Here is a 12,662-nt window from a genome sequence, read left to right on the forward strand (position 1 = left end):
GTATTGTGTGCACGATAAGTGTAAATGTAAACATTTCAGTTTCACTCCTTCAGTATTTAAGTAAGTATACCCACTTAGACAGTTAAATATCATTACCAGATAATTTTGGATTTAAAAAAAAGCTGAATAGAACTTGGCTTCTGACCCTCTTTCAGCATTTTTTATCATCACAAATTAACTTCCAAGACTCGGAGTCTCCAAACACCTCAGTGTTGGTGCCCACTGTTGAACAGATGCGACATCCCTGTAGGTTTTGTTTGAGACTGAAAATGAGGTTTTTAAAAATTTTGCCTTGCTCCCAAAACTACTTTTTTATTTTTATTTTATTTATTTACTTTACCAAAACACAACAACATTATCTTTCCATTAATTATTTCAATGGACGTAATTTAGCTTTCAGCCATTAGAGGACACTGTTGTTCCATATACTGTACCACAGCAATCCCATGGTGCAACTACAACAGCACCTGAGGGGCTTTTACAAATGAAAACCACAGCAAATGAGTGGAGAGCCAGCAATGAGGGGCTTAAGTACCACAAAATCTATTAGAGTCATACGTTCCTATATCAAATTTCAGACAGTGTATCCAGATTTACTGTAAGTAAAAATACGACACACACACACACACTAAAAGAAAAAGAAACAAAAGCTTCATTGAAATAATTTCTTTACTAATAACAAAGAAGCATTACAGACAAAGTGAAATGGTAAATGGCCTGTATTTGTATAGCGCTTTTCTAGTCCCTAAGGACCCCAAAGCGCTTTACACATGCAGTCATCCACCCATTCACACACACATTCACACACTGGTGATGGTAAGCTACATTGTAGCCACAGCCACCCTGGGGCGCACTGACAGAGGCGAGGCTGCCGGACAAAATGAACACAAAGTGTATACATAAGGCATTTACGATGCAGAAATTACCAGTACAAGCATTGATGCATCATAGAGGCTCGCTGCTGTATAACCAATGGAGGGGCTAAATTCAACAATTGTTGCTTACATTTATGTATTTGATTTGAATATTTATTTATTTTTGGTTGGGGGAGGGCATTGAGTGTTTTTCCCCCTTTTTTTGAGTAAAATTTTTTTTTAAACTAAAATGTTTTGTGGGGTTCTTTGAAAAGGATCTCGTCTACCTGCATAAAGGATCATATAAAAACATTTAAAATATCCCTGTGGACCTGAAAGTCACTGGGGGTTTCTTTCCCAGCATATCATGGGGTGAGAGGAAGGGTACACCCTGGACAGGTAGCCAGTCTGTCACAAGGCTAAAACAGAGAGAGAGAGAAAACATTCACGCTTACAGCCAATTTAGAATCAATAATTAATCGAACATGCATGTCTTTGGACAGTGGGAAGAAGCCAGAATACCCAGAGAGAACATGCAAATTCCACACAGAAGGAACTCATCCAGTGGATTCAAACCCAGGACCTTCTTGCTGAGAGATGCTACATACTGCACCACCATGACACCTAAAGTGGAAGCCTGGGTGAATTCAGGCACATATCTGAAAACTGCTGCAAGTGAACAAAGTTTGTCACCACAGATGCAAATTAAAACAATACAACCCCTCCAAAAATGCATACAGAAATATGCTCACTGTCTTCAATTGTGAAGTGGAAAGTGTTGACATGAACGCAGAGTTTAAAAGCCAGCATCCGTGATGGTAAAGTGCACATTAGTCTGCATAGTATGGGGAACTTGCACACCTGTGAAGACCCCAATAATAATGACTGAATGATAAATAGCTAATATATGAAGTACTATATGAAGATATGCTGCCATCGGGGTGACAGCTTGCTAGGGAGGGTCTCACTTCCTTTTTTTAACAAGACAGTGTCAAAACACATTCAGCATGTCTTTTAACACTAAATTGAAGTGCTGAGCAGCTGTTCCTTAGATCAAGCAAAAATAAATAAAAAGGATCTAATAAAACTGCATCAATTGGTCTCAGAACACTTACATGTGTTATGGAGTAATATTAAAGTAATGGGACTCATACTGGAAAGTAAAATCAACCCTTTCATAAGTCTGTAAGAACTATTAAAAACACAACGCCCCACAGATCCAACAGAATGAATAGGAGGAGGAACCATGTAAGATACAGCCATGTACTATAAATGATGTTTTAAAAAGTACACATGAAGACTAACATGCTGGGACTGTGAGTTTTAGCGCTGCAGTACATATTTCTGATGAGATATCAGTACGTAAGGTAGGGGACGGGAGAAGGTGGTGGAGTTGAGTAAGTAGGAGGAGCAACACAGGAGCAGAGTGTTTGATGTGACAGCTGGAGATTGTAAGAATGAGGGGTGACACAGTGCTCCAGCTTCCTCAGCCCTGGTCGGTCACCCAGTCAGCCTGTCAGTCAGTCACTCTCTGAGATTCCAACTCTGTTTACTCTTGTGTTATTAACATGCGTGAGTCTCTTTGTATGTGTGTGTGTGTGTGTGTCCGTGTTTATCCTCAGGCAATAGATCTGGAAGAAGTGACAGTGTGGCGTGGCCCTCTGTCAGTCGCCCAGTAAAGTGGCATGCGTGTCAGCTCTCCTGACAGACGCTCTCATCCTGCTGGCCAACGGTGGCGGCTGCAAATGTGGGACATGTCTTGTGACAGAGCGACACAGCCTACACGACAACTCGGCATGCAGACAGGACATGAGCAGTCAAGTTTGATGTGAGGGGGGTCACTGCTGAGGGCCCAGGCTCTCAGAGGGTGAGTGAAAGCTGCGGTGATCTCTGCACAGCTGGAGATGCAGCAACTATGCTTCACCTCACAGTCTTTTGTTTTAAAATGGATGGAAAGGAAACCTGCTTTTGCCAGAGGTTTGCTGACATGGTTCTTACTGTAAATGCACCATGTATGGCCTCAATTAATCACTGCACACTGCAACAATATCGTTAACAAATAAGTGGAGTGAACGAGAAGAATTAGAGATCAATTAGTTTGTACTTAACCTGAGATATGGTCGATGAATCAGTTTCAACACTGTATTTGAAAGAATTTGTGTAGTTGTGTGTTGGCGATAGACTAACTGATAGATAGAGGTACTAAGGGAATCTCTGCAAGAAAATATTTAAAGAGCTTTAATCTTCCCCATTAAAACAGCTGGGAGAATAGTCCAAATGTAGCATAGGTAACTAAAATTAAACAGAAATGTAAAGGCAGGTGTTAAAAAATGTAGCACACAAATTTGAAATACATAAAAAAATATGCAGCAAAGGTTTTAATTTTAGTTTTTGTCTGTTTGTCAACACCAAAGCTGCTCACAGTGCTTCAGTGTTTAATGAGACTGGGGCGGTTGAATGGCTCTGTTCCACTGTAATATGTATTCCTCTGTATCATAGTTTCCTTTTGTTTTTGTTTTTTTAAATAGAGCTAAACACTCTGAAAATAGACTGAAACTAAACTGAGCTCTGTTTCAACTCTCTGCTTTGGATTTTCTTCTCAACTTTCTACCATACCGAGATTTTAAATTAAATAAAATTAAAAAACTAAATGTATGTTGCACTAACCCAGTATTATATTCGATGTTAGTGTGCATGTGTTGCAGTTAGTTTTGGAGTATATCCTGTACACTGCTCTGAAAAAAGTTAAGTAAACATTTTGGAAACAGTTGATCGTCACAGTATAACTAAAAGTCAGTTAAACGTTTAATCGAGTTGGTCTAGTTGTTAAGGATAAACTGCTTGAACCTATTTTATCTGCTTAGGTGCAAATTAATCGGACAACATATGAGAGGCAACAGGAAGGCAACCCTCAAAAAGTCAACAGTTATGCGAGTTTGGACCACAGACCATTACTTTCTCCTTATCCCTCCTGACTTTTTCTTAGTTTTGATTTTTGCAAGTGTCCTTGTCACTACTGATAGCATGAGTTGGCACATGGGGCCCAATCAACTTGCACAGGTTGAATAGCTCCCCTGGGATGGCGCATTCATTCATGCCGTGACGAGAATGTCTCCCAGCACAGTCTGGGCAGTTTGATACCAAGAAATGGGCCAGTGCATGATGGTCAGGGTGGTAGATGAACATCCACCCAGCAGCAGGACCAGTATCTGCTCCTTTGTGCAAGGAGGAATAAGAGGAGCACTGTTAGGGCCCTACACCTCTGACCTGACCTGTATCAGGCTAGTCAGTTGTTGACCAAACAATCAGAAACATGTGACAATTAAGTGTTTATTTAAATTATTTGTGATATAGTTGAAATTTCCCAGAAAGCCAATAAACAGCTGCTGTGTTAACATTTTCCAGCTCCTGTCCTAAGTATTAAGAATGAACTTAGAGTGATTTAAAAAAAAGGAAAGTCGAGATTTCAGTTTGATTTTATCCCATCTCATTATGCAGTTCTCATGATCAGCCCACAGATGGCACTCTTTGCCACACCTGAGCTCTGCCCCACACCACTGATCTGTGCTCACATCAGGATCCTCAGGTTTCTTTTCAGTCCCAGAGAGTTACTTCATCCCCTCACCATGTGATTCAGTGCTCGAGCAATGTGCTCTGCAAGGATGCACCGGATCCTTCCAGAAGTGCTCTGGCCATAGTTTATCACTGACTGCATTAAGAACATTTAGTGGCACAATTGTGATGGATTCTGAGAGCAGCTGATTTATTGATCACTCTCCTCAGCTAAGCTGCGAATACTCAAATAGTTACCAATCACCTCCAGAAGTCACCTTCCCACAAAGCCTTTCTCTTTCAGCCTTGTAAATGGTTTCTGGTCTGTGCCACAGGTGACTTTGAGACAAGAACTAACTGGATTTTTAAGGCAGGATTACACAACAAACGAATCAGTGAGGTGCTCTTGCGTTGAATGCGGCCATTTGCGGCCATCGAGGACTTTGTCCATCCATCACCGAGGAAGAGGAGGGTCGAGCTGAACAGCAGTGGTGTTTGAGACGAAGAGGGGGAGAAGCAGAGGGCGCCTGACAGATGGGCTTAGTGAGTGAATCATTGACAAGGGCCTGCTATAGGATGCTGGCTCCATCAATAGCTCAAAGCCTGCGTGATGAATTACTGCAGACAAACAATGCTGAGCAAGCAAATGTGTGTGTGTGTTTTCAGAGCATTACACCTCGAAATATTAGCTATGTTCATGTAAACATGATTTCTTGGTAAGCCCGAACATTGCCAAGAAATGGAATATTATAGTAAAAAAAATTTTTTCTTTCTTTACTCTTACTTTCACTCATATGTTAATTATTACCATCTTCTTACATTTTAGGGCAAGATGACAGATTAATCTTAAAGACATGATATATAGTCATAATGCAAGTTTCCCGAATGCTGTAAAAGCACTAAACATATACTTACTTACTTATGTACACATAACTGTGAGGTTAGAGTTTATGATTGTTTTATTTACTGTAAAATACACAATGATAATTAAAGTCTGTCAGATTGTAATTAAAATCAAACCAGTGGCACATTTGCAACAGAAGTCATTCTTGACTCTCTATAATTAGCCCTGTAAATTTCACTGTTTGTTTCTCGCATCTACTGTGTGAGTTTGTTTGGTTGCTTTTATTTAGTATTTCTGACAAAGTAGTTTTTGTGGAGTGTTTCTAGTCCTCCGAATTCTGGGAGCTGTAGTATTGAAGGATACATACAGCTACCACCATTTCATAAACACTTTGGAGATGGATAAATACTTTATTTTCAAATATCCAACAGCTCATTAAAAAGACTAAATAAAATAATTAAATAACACTGAAAATAAAATAAAATCAAGGATAAAAAAGGCACTATCCATCCACAGAACTGGACTAAAACCCTAAAGATCCTTATTTTAAGAAAAGAAATATGAGAGAAAAAAGCATCAAAAGTCAAACTTCTCTCTTGTTTCTACTTTTCTGTGACTTTTAATGAGTAGCCCAGAAAATGTTAACACCTCCCTCCCCAGACTAATCTTCTCCCACCCTCTGTGTGTCTCCTCCTCCCCTATACTGCAGACAGAACTCCACCAGGTGCTGCTGAAAACAATGGCTGGCCCATGCAGGGATCAATGCCAGGCCACTGATGGGCTCTCATTCCTTCACCAGCGGACGTGATAAATGACATGGCCCATATGTTTCAGTAGCCTAGACTCCAGCCATCAGCCTCCTTTGTCTCCACATCTAAAGGGAGTTATGCAGTGAAAAATGTAATTAGTGCACACGTGTGCAAACAGAGCAACTTGCATGTATTAGTTTAAGGAAAATGCTGAATTAAATTGTCCTGGATTAATTTTACTGAGAAAGGTTCATCAATTGAAGGCAAATTTATATAATGTATATATATAGAGTTGAGAAAGCAGAGTATGTGATCCTTTTATTGAAAATAAATTGTGTATGCTCCCTCCTCCTCCTCCTTCTCCACACTCTTCTCCTTGGCAGCAGTAAATCCTGATGTCTATACAGGTAGCAGCGCTCTGGCCCCTGCCGGCCGTGTCCCAGGTGTCTTGTCAGCTGTCAGAGACGTCCGACAGCAGACAGGGATGGCATGACCAGCGGGCCGGGCCGTGTTGGACGGGTCAGCCGTCAGCGTTGTGGACAGACAGGCATGTGGCAGTGATCTCCCTGTGACAGGCTGTCAGAGCCGCCGGAGAGCCACCAACCAGCACTCGCCCCCTGTCATCCCACCTGACTACAGACAGAAGGAAAGCTCTGAATTCTCAACTTGGCACCCGGACTCCACCGCTTCCTCCCCCCCACTGCTGTACAGTACAGCCACTGTGGCTTCTAAATTCAGTGGGTTTTTTGAGGCAGATCAGCGAAATGCACTGGTGTGGTCGAGCCCTCGGTAAGACTGTCACTCTGTGTTAGATAGTCTAATTGAATGTTCTTTACCTGATTCACCTCTTGAAAACGTAGACCTGCAGAGCACACATCCTGAAGCAGGACTCATCTGCTCCTAAAACAGGAGCAGATCTAAGGCTGTCAGATGAAATAATTATCATTGTATAACAAGCAGCATCTCTATCGTGATCCTTTAGACCTATGAGCTTGCATTCTCCATTATGTATGGTTACTCCTAAACCCCTCTACGCTAGAGGTGACGTCATAGCTAAATGATTAACCTCAGCGTACCTGGTCTTTTACTGCAGGCCACTCCCTGTTCTTTCCTCGTGTTTCCTGACAATCTGTCTATTCTTCTGCATACTTTGCAAAAAAAAAAAAAAACATACACACGCAAAACAATCGTTAAAAAAAAAGACTCCTCATCCTCTGTGCGCCTGTCTGGCAGGTGACATTTGGAGCGGTTCAGGAGATGTATATGCCATTTGTATCCTTGGCAGGGTCAGACCATGTAACATGACCTGCAGGACAGAGAGCTGGAGAAAAAGATACTAATCTTGCACAGAGATCAATACGGCCCAGAGAGGACCTGATAATTGACCGCTGTCAATCAATCACGCTATGTTTGTGAAGCCTTTTAATGTGAAATCAGGGTGCCGGCTGGCTGCAGGAAAGCTGAAAATAGGCTTTTACTAAGAATAATAATTCAATATAAAATGATTAAATTACAAGTAGGAGTTCTGGTGAGCAGTATCAGCAGTAAATCCCTAATATAATAATTTAGATTATAATACTTTTGAGTGTTATTCTATTATTTTAGTATTACTGATGCATTAATATAAAAACCACTTTAGTTATAATAGCTTTTGGATAGATTTAGCAGACTAAAACCACAACATGACTGAAATAAAGGGGAGTAGAAAATAAAAAATCTCCGCAAGAGATAATAAAACCAATCAAATGTGATTTGAAACAGTAGTTTGGTCCTAATCAATAAAAAATTACTAAAATATGTTGTGAAGTAGCTGTGATGCTATATTATTAGTATAGACATATAGAAAACATTTTAACACTTCAGATCATATTTAACGTGCAATGAAGATTTCAATACATTTGATAAACAGTTTCCCACTGTTGAGCTTTGGTGACATTAAGTAGTCTCAGCTGGAGGTTTCATCTCTGTCACAGGAAAGATGGCGTGTACAGACTTTGCTATCTTGAAGATGTCTGGAAACATGTCTGCGACAAAGAGGGCTCAAACACCGGTCCATTTGAGCTGGGAACGTGTGCCATAGTTTCCTCAGGTACCACAAACGCATGCATGTGAGGAGATGCAAAGGTATACCTGCACAAATAAGAATGCAGACACTAGCTCATGCACACAGACCCACTCGTACACACGCACTGCTCCAGAGGCGTAGACTACAAATGCATGTGATGTTCAGAGAGGACGTGACATCAGAATATGCAAAAAAGACTTTGCCGCAGGCCAGAGATTTTTAATGATGAATCCATTCATTATAGAATAAGGTCATTATGCTTTTGTTGTCATGAAATGTACACATTCATCATCAGTCCACCCAGGACCGAGTCCATTGTCCCTCTTCTCCAGACGACCTTGGATGGAAAATTTATAAAGCAGAAAAAATAAGCAACACGCACAAATACAAACAGAGACGTGCGCAAACATGGATACGAGTGCACACATAAGCATCCGCAAGGACAACAAACACACACACCGTGAAATATTTTTCTAATCCACATTCATTTCATCAAACCGTTTATTAGGCATGAGGGGAAATGCAGAAAAATGCTGTCTTTTTGTGTGTGCTGTTGGTGAGCTGTTTCGTACCCTAACCAGGGACTAAACCGGATATATGAGCCTGTAATGAAACATTTTATGCTAATTGTATTTGTTTATGAGCAAATTAATGGCAGCCGTGCAAAACGGATGATGATGTGAGCACATACACAACATGATAGGATTCCTGAGGAATTCATTAGCTGTTTGCAGGTAATTAGAGGAAATAATTAAGGTGATTAGAGTGCGTCACATGCACACACACACACACACACACACACACACACACACACACACACACACATGCACTCATATGCACACGGGTACAGTATACAGTACATCAAAAGATCTCCCCAACCCCCCTTTTTGGTTTTCTGCAACTCTTTGTGGAAAGTGCTGACAGTGCTTTCCAGAATAACCCAATCACTGAATACAGAGAGATTTTAATCCCTCTTTCTCCCCTCATCTTCTCTGTCCTCGTAGGTCTCCTGCTTGCAAGGTTCCCCTCCAGTCACAAATCCCTCATACAGAACCCGGTCACAATGTGACACATGCAGAGGTGGCATATTAGTGCACCAAAGACACAATCAAGTGGAGAGCTCTGGCACAAAATGCAGAAGTGATAAATCAACAAGCTGGAGCTCCACGATATAGACAGCACAGCATCACATACAATGGCCTGCTGTCTATCGGAATAGCAGAGTTGTAATATATGCACACGCAGAGAGACAGACACACACATATATAGGAAAATAAATGCACCACTCAGTCATGCACATCCTGAGAAAATCAAATGTTCATGTGTGTAGCAGGAGCTGTAACATGGAGGGTAAAACCCACTGATTATCCGAGTGTAATAAGCAAGCAGCCTCTTCTCCGGTGTAATTGGTCTGCAGTGGATCTGCAGCCGAAGCTCGTTAGTGTCACAGCAGAAATAATCACGCAGTAAAAACCCCTCCTGTGACTGATCACCATATATCATACAGATACACACTTACAGATGCATGAATGATTCACACACGCACAAGCTCTTGATAGGTGGAGCTTTAGTGTTACAATGCAGATTTGTGCATTAATGCAAAATCTAGAGAGGGAGCTTAATAGGTTGTCATGTGAATTGGAAGCGCTTTGATTTATTTGGATAAATATTTTGTACAAAACTGTTTGAAACGTTGCCTTTGCTTCGATCATCTCGAGCCTAAACACAGTGGAAGTATCTGCAAAAATACAATTGCATCTTTTCCCCTACGGAATATGAAAATCTCTCGGTGCCTATTCCGTACACATTTTTTTCTGAAAGTGACACTGTCAAATAGCTTGTGTCATTCAAATATTTCATGTTCAAGAATATGAGATTTTTGTTGATGTATGACTTCATGCCTCCACGTCTTCCAGCAAAACAAAGATTTATTTATTTCGCTTTTATTTTTCTTTCTTTCTTTACAGCATTTATTTCTTCAAGAGCAAAGCGAAACCTTTTGGGGGAAAATATTGCAGTGGGTGCTTGACTTGGAGGACAGTTATCCCTAATAAACTGACTGATATATTCATTTACTTTCTTTTCTAGATACCCCAGAAACACCTTTGCATGTTGCTCCACATGTAAGGGCATTAAGTAAAAACCTGCTTTGATTCTTTAAAATATTGTAGAAAATCTAATCGAAACGGCTGATGTGCCTCCGAGAGAAAGAGTTCTGCACGACTGCTTCTATGAGGAGAAATACTGAGTAGATGGCATTGGAGCTATTACAGTTAAAAGAGTGTAGAGCCTTTCATTGTTTAAGATGAAGGTAAAAGGCAATGTGAGTGTGTGCGTGTGCGTGTGTGTGTGTGTGTGTGTGTGTGGGCGGTGACTGATGGTCCTGATTCAGAATGGGGACCTTACACAGCGTCTGAAACAGAATCAAACTCCAACACCCAGGTATACGCCACCTGCACCAGAAGTCATTTAAATGTCCTCTTGGGCCATCGTAACATCAGGAAAATTCAATCACCCTGTCTGCTGTTGGAGGGGGGACAACGTTCTCTGAGATTACTTGCAAAGAAACTTAATAGCTAAGAGCATTAAACGCTGGTTGTTGCTAGTACCGCTGCCAATAGTGAATAAATGATTTTGGCAGTGTATACAGACAGGGAAATCAATACCAGAGGGTTTTCTGTGGTGTTGGGCTTCTGTATTCATGTAAACATGGGAAGTGGTTTTCTTCACACCTCAGAGCGAGATTACCTCTCACCACTGGAGGCCTGCCCGGGTGCAGAGGAAGATGCAGCTCTCAGCTTGAATCTGCCACTGGCACGAAGATGATATTTGAACATCACCCATTCTAATACGACATATGCAAATATCAGGCAGGGTTTTTTTGTTTTTTTCTTTTGGTTGCCCACGCTAGATGTCAATGTGGGGGAAAATATCTGCTTTGATGAGCGAGTGTTCAGGCAGAATAACTGTTGCACATTTGGTGGCAGCCCGGAGGGCCTGAAATTGTGTGATCACTGATAAGCTGAAGCCATATTTCATGAAGTGTTGAGGTAGTCTAAGCTGCTAGTCCTTTTTTGCTCTTTTGTTGCCCCGTCCCCTGTTGCGACCCCTCTCTGCGTATCTCCGTCCAGACTTCAGTTAGGGGGCAAATGGAGGGACGGAGACAAGAGGCTGAGAGGAGGAGGTGTCGTGAGGGGGCTACTGCTCAGCCATAGTGACCGGGTGAAAAGGCAGTGCAGATGTAATTTGTCCTCAATGGCTGTTTGGGAAGAGTAATTGTGGTGACATTGGCGGGTCGATAGTATGGATTTTTTGTTTGGAGTGCCCTGTGTGTGTGGTGCTAAGGGGAGGCCAGGAAATATAACACTGCTGCTCAAATACAATAAAAATGGATCGAGGGTGTGGTGGTTGTTTGCAGAGCTGGTAGCCATCGTTTGGCTGTGGATGTCATACTGTAGCTGCTGTGGTTATCAAATACACCCTGCCGTTCTGCCCTATTAACGCCAAATGTTCGAGGCTTCAAACAGGTCTTTCAAACAGGTTTAAACGCTGGAACAAACCCTCCATTTAAGAGGTGTTTCACTCGAGCAAATATTTCTCTAAATATGCTGCACAAAGGAGTAGCTGTGTTCTCAAATCACATTTGTTAGGGCCCCTTTTAATGCACTTCCAAGAAAATCGTGACACAAGAATAATGACACATAGCACTCAAATAGTGTTTGGTCCTGAATGCTACAGTGTGTTGCAAATTTACAGGAAAATATAGGGCATTTGGCTGACCCCAGTTCCAGTCATTGTACAGTAACAGTGAGGGGTGAGAAGGAAGCCTCAGGGGAGCCCAGCGGATGCTAGCTCTGGTGTCCCAGTCAGATATAACATGGTCAGGCAATGGTGTGTGAGCACAGGCTGTTTTGAGCCATCTAAAAATCTAATGAGAGAGAACAAACGAGGTTACGACTTATACTGACTGTGTAGGATCAGAGGCATCCTCTAAACACATGCATCCCAACTTTCACATTAGTCTCCTGCATTTTATCCTTTGTAGCTTCACATGTGATCTGACTGATGTATTGCAAATGATTCCCTGGGCCTCTTTGTTGCCTCCTCAGTGCCCTTCGCTTGTCTTGAGGTGTCAAAAACACATACTCCCTCGTACAGATACACTATTTCATCCTGAGATCTGCTCTCCACTATGCTGATAATGAACAGTGTGTCGTGTCTTAATAGGATGCTTCCTGTCGAGCCAGGGCCACCTCGTAGAACACAGCCAGGCCGGCCTTGTCTCTGTCACCCCTGTCATCTCACATCAGATCCTGTTTGACTCCAAAGCGGTGCTCTTTGGGTAAAACCATTAACGGAGCCGACCGACACAAACAGGACCACATTTTGACACTCAGCCGCCACCCTGACGTAACCGAGCACGACACCTGACGTGGGGAAAAGGTCACACGACTCGTCAAAGAGACAGGGGTGCCTCAGATGGAGGACGCGAGGACTCAAAAATGGACGCCTCCCGACAGTGATGATGGACACATGGCTGAAGCATGGCCTTCTGGGAGCGGTGGGAGGAGTGGATGTCCTGCCGGGAACTGTCCCTT

This window comes from Rhamphochromis sp. 'chilingali' (genome assembly GCF_963969265.1).
Source record: "Rhamphochromis sp. 'chilingali' genome assembly, chromosome: 2".
Taxonomy (NCBI): domain Eukaryota; kingdom Metazoa; phylum Chordata; class Actinopteri; order Cichliformes; family Cichlidae; genus Rhamphochromis; species Rhamphochromis sp. 'chilingali'.